The following is an 11,303-nucleotide window of genomic DNA, read 5'->3' as shown; positions in this document are numbered from 1 at the left end:
AACAGAAAGAAAGGAGCAAGGGATAGAAAACTTGTTTGATAAAATAATGATAGAAAAACTCCCAAATTTGGTGAGGGGAAAAGTTACTCAAGTTCAAAAAGCACAGAACATCCCAATCAAGATGAACTCAAAGAGGCCTACTGCAAAACATAACAAAATAAAATGCCAAATTTTAAAGACAAAGAGAAAATCGTAAAAGCAACAAGGGAGAAACAGCAAGTAACATAAAACGGAGCTCAAATAAAGCTACAACTTGATTTCTCAATAGAAACACTACAAGCTAGAAGAAATTGGCACAAAATATTTCAGATAATGACAAACAAGGACCTACAACCAAGACTTCTGTATACAACAAAGATTTCACTTAAAATAAATAGTGAAATAAAGAGCTTCCCAGGTAAAAGAAGCCTAAAACAGTATGTCTCTACCAAGGCACCACTGTAAGATATGTTAAAGCGACTGCTACAAAAAAAATAGATAGAGTCAAAGAAAGAGGGAGAGAGTGAAACATAGGTATGGAAAAATGGCAATGAATAAGTACCTATCAATAATAACATTTAATGTAAATAGATTAAATGTTCTAATAAAAAGACATAGGGCAGCTGAATGGATAAGAAAACATGACCCACATCTATGATGCCTGCAAGAGACTCATCAGGAAAAAGTCTACACAGACTGAAAGGGAAGGGATGGAGAAAAATATTCCAATCAAGTGGACAGACAAAAAAAAAGGGCGGTGCAGCAATACTTGTATCACCAAACATCCCTCTCAACCATACGATTTCAATTATATGCGAAATCCAATGAACCATCTGAACTAGCAAGCAAAATAGATACAGACTCATAGATAGAGAGCAGGCTGACAACTCCTGTGAGGAGTGGTGGAAAAAGAAAAGAAAGACACACGAACAAGGACAATAATATGGTGACAGCAGAGTGGAGAGTGGTGGGGGTAGACGAGGGTGTAAGAGGGATAAGTGGTAATAAAAATACAATAAAATTAAACACACATACATGTACACAAAGCAAGAAATATTGAAAGATTGAAAAACTATTTTTATACAAACAAATGCACAGTTTTTATTGCATCTTTAAAATTACTTAGATAAATGTGAGGAATATTACCAATAAGGGTGAAGAATTATTCAGCATCTTGCTGTTTCTATAGCTGGGCAACTTAGATCTTCTTCATCACCCTGCTGAACTGTTCCTTTTTCAGACCATCAATACCTTCTAAAATATTTCTGATATCCTTGTTTTTTACTGTGGTGACTTGCTGAATCAAAGCAATTGGATTTGATACAAATTCAATGCAATTTCCTTAAAGAGTCAACTCAACTTTTGGGGCCTGAGATACTGAACAATCAATGCCTGACCTCACCAGAACCCTGCAGATACATTTTTTCGCCCAAGAAATTTCTGGTTTCTACAACAGAACCATTGTCTTGAATAACAGCATTGATGGGGAAGTGACCATACACGACCTCATCTTGTAATTAAAGCCCAGTGTAACACCCTTGATCATGTTCTGTACATGACTGCAGATAGTGGGAATGGTAGCCAGTTCCTTTCTATTTCCCCACCACTTTTCAACCCAGAGCCTCTTCTTTTTCTTTCCAAAGAGACTGACTGAGTTCCAAGTTGGTATGATTAAATGTATTCTGCAGGACGCCTCTGGGGCCTTTCACAATAACTATGCCACTTCAGAGAGATGTGGCTATTTTCTGAGATATCAACAGTCCGATTGCTGAGAATGGTCTTCATCCTTGCAGTAGAAGTGGCAAAGGAGTGTCTCTCATCATCATGCACTTGTAGCAATCAGGGTCCTGAATATGGCCAGAAAACTTTAAATATTGGCTGATTCCACAGAAATGGAAACATTGAAAATTTACCAGCTCCAGATTTTTTCCCATCCTTCATTGGAAAACCTTGAATTCATTACTTGTGGAATTTCTTTTATATTCATTTTTTGTTCAACAAATCATCTTACACTGACAATTTTTATCTCAAACCCCAGTATTTGTTCAATGTGAAAGAAAATTTGTTTTCTTAATTATTGAGATTACACTTCAGTATCTTTGTGATATTGCTGTGAACATCTCATATAAACATTCTCCTGTGACTCAATGGATCCAAAACATTTACTGAAGTTTCAATAATACTTTTTAGTAACACATAAATATATATATTATTGTATTATATATTACAAATTTCTGAAAGCCATTTAGTAAGGCTAATTAAAGAGTATTCAATTTTCTTAATCTTTAACCTAAGAACTCACATTTAAAGTATTTATGTCACAAAAATATAGAATTCTAAGATCTACATGGAGCTTTGTTAGATAAATTATAGTAGAACAATGAAATGCAGTATAAATAGTAAATTGTTTATTAGAAATAGCTATCTGCATAAATTTATTTGATATATTGATAAATAAAAGAATTACAAAATTAGTTGTATATATGATCTCATTTTATTTAAGAATAAAGACACAATATAAAATGCTGAGAGTAATATAAATAAATGTATCAATGATGTTTATGGAGCAAAATTCAGGGCATAAAATGTGTACTGGTTTCTTATCTACATTTTCTAACCAGTGATTTTTGTCATGAATATACTTCAAAAGATGTATACATTTCTTTACCTTGAAGTATTAAATATTTTGATATTGTGAGGTCTAAAATTTTATCTCTGTTTTCTTCTTCATTTTTTCCATAACCAAAATAAGAAGAAAAAAATTCAATAATTCTCCTTACATAAGAAACTGCAACAAATTAAACTGTCAACAAATACCAATGGGAAAATAAATCTTTTTTATAACTGCCTAACAAAATGTCACTTTGGCATATTTGACATTTTGATATGATCATCGGTAATTGTTGCGAAAAGCTCAGTAAATTTGTAAACCAAGTGCAAATAATGTGGCATAAAATGTTCATTATGTAAATTAGATTGTTTAAATCTTCACATGTAGCTAATGTGTTTGTGCTGAACTTGAAGGCATTTTTTTCTCTTCCCACCCAGCAGAACCCAACTGCACATCTTTCTAGTTGTCTATATTTTATTTAAGAAAACTATTTATATTGCTGCACAAACTCAGCAAAAAAAAGTAAATGTCATCATATTAGCCCTGACAGCTAAGTGGTATGAGAGAGGGAAAAAAGACTTGAAGATAAAAGGACTTACACATAACTGTAAATGTGAAAGAAATTTAGTAATCAAAAAGTATTGACTTCTCTTAATCAATGAAATTGTAATATATAGTAATTAAATCTCAGTCAAAATCTACAATTGGTGAGAAAACTGTAATATAATTCTAGTGAAGTCATAAATTTGCTAGAGTTTAAATTACATGTGGAAAAAATATATTTTCTTCATTGCTGATTTTATTCCCCTTACTCTCTATTTGTTGAAGAGGTTGAGATAAGGAAAGAAATAAATGTCATAATTGCCAATTTCAGTAATCTCTGCCTAAGCCAATCACCATGTCTTTTGGAAACTTTCTCTGATAAAAATTCATTTTCTGATTCCACATGTTCTTTCTTGATTTGTTGTATGGTTGTATGAAGAAACGATGTAGTAAACTTGACCTCATATAAGACATGGCATCCATAAGCATACATTGTTTATCTCCTGAATACTCTGTGGGGCCTGAAAAACTGGTGACCTGCTCTTCTTTCCAGACTGATGACATTGAGGGCAAATGGGTTTTATGTGGCTATTGCTGAGTTGATAATATACTGCCATTCATTGCTGGAGCCAGTATTTCTAACCATTTGCCTGTGGTCACAAATTGTTCTCCTAAAGATACTCTTTTGTTTTGACACCCTTCTGATTTTCAACTGAAATATGCAAGCATGTTGGAACACTTCCATGGAATACACTGACCTTGGGAAAATAAAGGTAATGAAAACAGAAAAGAAAAAACAACCATAGTGTGCATACTATACAACTCCACTGTTAATAGAATTTATGTCATCATAGAAAGTCTTCGGGATTATCAAACAGATTCTGACCACCACTCTTGCATTATAAACTGTTGTCTTTTTTGCGGGTTCATGACACAGAAAAATACTGACACTCATATGTTTATTCATATGTATTGAAAAAGCATTTTTGGAGTTATGATTCTGTAGATACTATCCTCTATGGAGGCTAGATAGTTTTGAAAACTTGCCTCCTGATCATGAATATGCTTTAAGTCTTGAGTAGTTTTGGTAGTTTGTTTGATTTCCATTGGCAGGGCTCAGGAGGTCTGGGTATGAGATTTCTTTGACCTTATCATTCTAAAAAAACTTTTAAACTGTTATTTGTTTCCTGTTTGCGTATGTTTCAGGACTTCTATCAAAAGTTCTTTCCTTGACACTTTTCTCAAATTTACTTTATTTCTCTGCTTTTGCATCACCAAACATCCCTCTCAACCTAACGATGACCACAATGAGGATAGTATTTCGGATGTAACTTGATAAAAAGTTTGAATAAAGGATTTTTCTAAGCAATTTTTGCCAGAAAGTAGAGTCAAGTTTTAATTAAAGCTTTGCCACTCCCAGAAAGGGGCTCTTTACAATATCCGCCCACAAGAATTTTAGAATTGCTATCAAGTAATTCCTATTGCATTTTTCACATTTATTGATTGGGGCAATTCATGAGGGTTCTCTTGTCCCTATTACATCTTTGTATGATGCAGTATAAATAAAAGTAGAGTATAGATATCTTGTCAGTTTACTAGTTGCTGGGTGGGGGGAATATCTAAACTTAATGGAGATAATTGAGGATTGTCTGGAAATCCTTAATTTTCGCTTGAATGCAGTGACTGGATGGGAGTTGGTAAGGTGTTTTTTTTTTTTTTTCGAGAGAGAGAGAGGGGAAGTGAAGGAGAAAGAGTGGGAGAGAAATATCAATGTATGGCTGCCCCTCGTGTGTCCTCTGCCGGGAACTGGCCTGCAACCCAGGCATGTGCCCTGACTGGGAATCGAACCGCGACACTCTGGTTCGCAGGCCCGCGCTCAACCCACTGAGCTATGCCAGCCAGGGTGAGAATTGGTGAGTATTTTTTAAGGAGAAAATGAGTTCGCTTATAGATAAGAGAAAGAATGAAATGAGTATTTGGTAATCAGGAGGACAGATAATGACAGAGGCATGCTGGGCATTCACTAGTATCGGGTACTTTTTCTGGGTATCCATCAAAACTACATAGTCTAGGCTTCTTTAGAATTAGAATGGGATGCATACAGATATTATAAATCCTATTTCCAGGCTTTGCCGTAAATTTTAAAACTATAAGCATGATTGTCCAGAGTCTCTCTTCCTCTTCTGTTGACATCAGATTACACCTTCAAGTTGTCAGAAATCTGCATCTTTTGATGGTGAGCAAGGAAAACCTGTTATTTGTATTGGTTTTCTATTGCAGCTGAGTCAAACTTTAGTAGCTCAAAACAGTATACATTCACTGTATCACAATGCAGCAGACCAAAATTGGACACAAGTTTTGTGACTCTAATATCAACCTGTTGGAAAGCCTGTCTTTTTAGGGGGAACTCTAAGGCAGAATTTATTGCCTTGCATTTTTCAGTGTGTAGAACCTTCCTATATTCTTGGGCTTATGACCCCTTATTTTGAAGTCAGCAGCATAGCAACTTCTCATTCCTCTTCTTCTATTACTCCTGCTTCCATCCTCAGATCTCTCTGCCTGATTCTCAGCGTGTCTCTTATAAAGACCTTTATAATTACATGGTACTCACCCAGATAATCTAAGGCAATCTCCCCATTTTGAAATTCTGAATTAACAATCACAGCTAAAAATCCCCTTTACTATGTAAGGTAACATTTTCTCAGGTTCTGGGCATTAGGATCTGGACATCTTTGTAGGGCCTTCTTCCATTCAACCTACCACATGTGTTAACATTTATTTTGTACAATTCTAGAGTTGTTTATTTTAACCACTATACTAGCCTGGATAATACAGATGATATAGAAGGTGATGATGACTTTGATATTTCAGGAGTTTAGAGTATCAGAGAGAGTATTAAGTGGTTATTCCCAATAGCAGTTTTAATATATGACTTTTGCAATCAAGAAAGAAAATGAACATTACCACAAAATTACCTTTAAGGGTAGCACTTTTAATCTATTCATTTTTATAATAACACCTTTCAAGGTGCCTGGAAGAAAGGTGGTTTGGGGGAATTTTCTCTAAGAAAAGATAAGTCTTTATAGTCAATTATTACTAATGTGAATGTCCTCAATGTTCTCAATCTAGGGTGTATATTGAATTCCACCCCCCTGCAAATAAAGACATTTGAATGACATTACCCAGGAAATATATATGGTAAGAACAAAGTTCCAAGGACCGAAAAAGAAAAAAGAAACACCTCAGAAAGAGACCAATATTTAAACAATGGGTAACAGAAGAGAACTTAACAAGGATTCTAAGGAACAATTTTTGGAACAGTGACAGGATAACAAAGATACAGATTTCTAGAAATCAAGGGCAAAATACATTATATTTAACTACAATTAATTAGAATGATCTTTAGAGAGGTCAAATGTGATCAGTTCTAAGAAATATTGATTGGAATCAATAGCACATGTGCCTTTTGTCACTCAACAAGAACAGAATTCGTGGAATAGCAGTTTATATTCCTAATTGTAGGAGTACAGGCAAAGTCAATACGAGAAATAACAAGCATATAAAAGTGGGCCAGGTAAGGTATTTATAAAATGATTAAAATATTTTTATTTGTTTATTTTGTTTATTATCTTTTGGAAAGCATAAGTAAAGAAATAGTTTTTTTTAATGTGTGAGACTATCAAATGTGTTTAAACATGGATGAGTTAGGGGAGTGCAGAAAACGATGCAGGGTACAGAGGGTATTAAAGTGGTGTCACCAGGAGATAAGATTCTAATAAGAAGTGGTTGGAAAAAGTTAGTGATGTTCCTTGGAAGTGGCTTCTATTACTCTGTCATGCTGTTTTGAATAAAAAGAACATACAGTAGAATAGATTATTTGGGGAAATCAAAGAATATTTTAAATAGTTACTTTGATCACGTAAATACAAAATGATTCATGAGCTGCATAATGTCACAAGTCTGTCTAAACTTGGTTTTCAGTTATTGAAAGCTAGGTGGAAAAGCTGAGAGGACCAATATTTAGACCTCTGTAAAGTTGCAGTTTTATTGGAAGCATGTATATAAATTTAAATAAAAAAAATTAAAGATGTTGGCAAGAGAATGATTAAAATAATATGCATCATTAAAGTCAGAAAAACAAGGAACAAAGGAAATATTGAATGTATAAATCAGTGGGGACTTGGGGAAAATGCTAATGAACATGAGGCTTTAGAGAAATGATATGACTGGAGCTGTAGGTAAGGCTGCCAGATCAATGTCATGGGCAGCCTCACGTGAGAGCTGCAAGGACAGATTTCGAGGAGTGGATGTGATAGTTGATCAAAAGTCCACAGTTGAAGAAATTCTAGATATTTATGGAACCATGTGGCTGAAATAGACTAAAGTGAAGATCCCAGGAGTTGAGAATATTAAAGAATGAAGTTTACATTTGGATGTCTGTTTGGATGTTGAAATCACTTTGTTTGATAGATTATCAGATTTGAGGTAAAGAGAAAATCAATGAGTTGGGTGACAAAACCTTAAATTAAGAATGAAGTGTGACTAGGAAGTGTGTCATATATATATATATATATATATATATATATATATGACAGTGAGCAAAATAACTTGAGCAGAATAAGACAAACACCAAAACAACATCAACATTTTAAGTAAAAATTCTGAATATTCTTGCAGTTTGTATGAATTTGATGATATACCCTCAGTGTGAGAAACATTCAAAACTGAAGGGAATTTTTGTGAGTTTATATGAGACAAACTGAAGACAGTTCATTGCAGGGAAACAAAACCTCAATGAGTTGAGAAATGGTCCAAAGAATGAAAGTTTTATTCTTTGTTTTATACATTACAATCAAAAGAGGAAGGCGAAAGTGGGTTACATGAAATCCATTGATGATAGATTTAGGAAGGCGGAGAAAGCAAAACGTTGAGGGAGGTAGGCTGGGAGAAAAGGAAAATCATAGACACATCTTTTACACAGACAATTGGATACGGGACAATTCACAGTCAGCAATGAATGCATTAACACGATAACAGTAATGACAAGGGGTTTGTGGTTTCCCCCTGGTGTGGTGCCTGAGCTGTGAGGGGTCCAGGAAAAGGAAATTTGAGGTTCTAAGTGTATGTTACCATAGATGCACACAGACAGACAGCAGTCAGCCTCAGTTAAGAGAAACATCAAACTTTGTTAGGGAAAAATATTGGGTTGACCAAAATGTTCTTTTTGTTTTTGTGATTTTTCTGTTAGATGGCTCTAGTAGTGCTTAGATGTCTTTAACTTCACTTGATGCAATTTTTGTTAGATCAGATTGTGGCAGCTGTCATATCAGTGTGCATTTAAAAAATCAAATTGGTGAATTTTCGTGTTTTGAAGTTTAAAGAAAATATGCAACATTTTGGCATCTCATGCTTTATTATTTTAAGAAAGGTAAAATCACAACTGAAACACAACAAAAGATTTGTGCAGTGTATGGAGAAGGTGCTGTGATCGATTGAATGGGTCAAAAGGGGTTTCCCAAGTTTTATGTGGAGATTTCTGGCAGGATGGTGCTGCGTAATTGGAGACCAGTTGAAATTGATAGTGATCAAATCGAGATATTAATAGAGAACAATCAACTTTATACAATGCAGGAGATATCCAACCTACTCAAAATATCCAAATCAATAAAGTTTTTGGTGAAAATGAAAAATAGATGTTTTATTTTTTGGAAAAAACTTAATGGATTTTTGGCCAACACAAAGTAACTAAATAAATCCAATTTATTATCTGAAAAATGATTCATACCAATACATGCTGTGCAGATAGATGGCTGACGACATACCTAAATCTAAGCAAGGTAACTACTAGGTAATCTTAAATTAAATTACCTGGTTAAAATCAAAGGCATTAGAATGCAGACTTTATGTATAATAAAATCAGTGAAATGAAATGAGGTTTCCGAAGTGAAGGTATTTGTCAGCGTGTCTCGAGCTCTCCCCAGAGGGCCTTGGGCTCAGACAAACAACAGTGTTCTAAAGTAGGGCTCACAGATGCTTTATGGCAGTGTTGGGTATGACAGACCTCACAGCTCGTTTCCATCAAAAACCTCCAGTTAAATTTTCTTGCTCTGATTCTGTACAGGACAGAAGAAATTCTAGTTTTTGCATTAGTTCTTTTGAAAACGCGGGCAAAAAAAGTAAGTGTGGGAAGAAAATCATGTTTCTGAAATTAAGGATCAGATTCTAACCTTCAAGTTTCCATTCCCTTCTGAAGTCTTGCCTTAGCAATCAACATTCCTCTTTCTTTGTGGTCCCAACTCTGTCACCTTCAACACTTATGCATAAATCAGTTCAAGAGTTTGACATGTGCCCTGGCTGGTGTGGCTCAGTGGATGGAGCATGGGCCTGTGCAGCAAAGGGTCACAGGTTTGATTCCCAGTCAGAGCACATGCCTGGGTTTCAGGCCAGGTCCCCAGTAGGGGACACATGAGAGGCAACCACACATTGATGTTTCTCTCCCACTCTTTCTCCTTCCCTTCCCCTCTCTCTAAAAATAAAAGAAATAAAAGATTAAAAAAAGAGTATGACATGCAAAGTATAAGAAACATAAGAAAATCTATGTCTATTATCCCATAATATTTGTAGGCATGAATAAAGTCAAATTCTTAACTCATTAAGGCAACTTAACTTATTATTAATATTAAGCTAAGTGATAGATTGCAGGATGGTGACTTACCTGTTCACTGGATCAAAGTGCAGTGAATCTGATGTACACAAAGGTGCTTTTCTCTGTCTCTACTCGCCTTGTTTCCATACCATTAGATTGCAGTCAGCTCAAGCTTAGTTTATGAGATGAGACCCAGGCATGTTTTCAGAGTTGGAAGCAACCTAGGTGCTTGTCAGTAAATGAATGGATCAAAAAATTGTGGTACATGTACACAATGGAATTCTATGCAGCAGAGAGAAAGAAGGAGCTACTACCCTTTGCAACAACATGGATGGAACTGGAAAGCATTATGCTGAGTGAAATAGGCCAGGTGTTGAAAGACAAATACCATATGATCTCACCTTTAACAGGAAGCTAAACAACAAAACAAACAAGCAAGCAGAATAAAAACAAAGACACTGAAATAGAGAACAAGGGGACAGTGACTAGAGGGGAGAGGGAAGGGAATTTAAGGGGGAAAAGGGGAGGGATTTGGAGGAACAAATATGAAGGTCACAGGGATGAGAACTAAGGGGGGGTGGAAATGGGAGGGAGGTGGGGAGTATGGGGCAGGAGGGGGCTGGGATGGGAGAAATAGACCAAAAACTGGACTTGAAAAATAACTAAATTTAAAAAATAAGAAAAAAAGAAGTCTCTGTCTTGCATTGACGCTGTCTAAGCAGCAATGGCTCCCAAGGTCTAATAACGTAAGACAGATCATCACTTGGCCCTTGAGATAAATGCTAAATCCTGAGCTCTTCACTTTCATTTTCTTACTGAATGAACTCCCTTGCAATTATTCAGTGTGCTGTTTTTGTATAAAGATATTTAGACCCAATTAGTTTAGCAAGAAACATGTTGCTGCATATAATTCAGTTCAGTATCCTAAAGTTGTGAGTTTATGCATCATATATAGATTAAAATTTAAAAAGAGTTCTTATGTTTTCTTTTTCCTTGCCTTATTTGACTATATCACTTTCCAAAGTTTTGATGAGTTCAAATGAGGATAGTTTAGAACAAAGACAATATTCAATAACTTGAGCAGTCTCTAATCCATCAGAACAGATGCTGACCTTACAGCTAGAGCAAGATCCCAGATAAGCCAGCTGTGCCAGGAATTAATTCTTTAGTTACTTCACCAAAGAGATATCTAGGGGACCAGCTGGGTATGTGAGTAGTGGCAGGATTCAAGTAAACTCACTATAGCAGAATTTTACCTACTAGTCATTGACAACCTGCACAGGTGTACAATTTCTTCCACATAACTATAAACCCTGATTTAGGTATGTTTGGTAAAATTACTGTCAGTGACTATCAAGCTTTTTAATAATATCAAAAGCCCATGCTTATATCTAACAGCATTCAAAATATTGCATCGGTTATTTTAGAAAATAATATTGTGACTCAAGAGTCCTCTGTTTGATTGCCTAAATTGGGCTAAGGAAATTAGTAGTGAGTATACTTAGATTAACAACTACAGAGTAG

The 11,303-nt window shown here is 35.2% G+C and overlaps 1 pseudogene; it reads right to left on the bottom strand.

Annotated features, from left to right (window-relative positions):
* Positions 1-1,145: 1,145 nt before the first annotated feature.
* On the bottom strand, positions 1,146-1,779 carry LOC119059738 (60S ribosomal protein L9-like; annotated as a pseudogene).
* Between the last annotated feature and the right edge of the window lie 9,524 nt (positions 1,780-11,303).

This window comes from Artibeus jamaicensis, unplaced genomic scaffold, assembly GCF_021234435.1.
Source record: "Artibeus jamaicensis isolate MK-2021 breed Jamaican fruit bat unplaced genomic scaffold, CSHL_Jam_final contig_384, whole genome shotgun sequence".
Lineage (NCBI taxonomy): Eukaryota > Metazoa > Chordata > Mammalia > Chiroptera > Phyllostomidae > Artibeus > Artibeus jamaicensis.
This window is presented reverse-complemented; position numbering and strand designations above follow the sequence as displayed.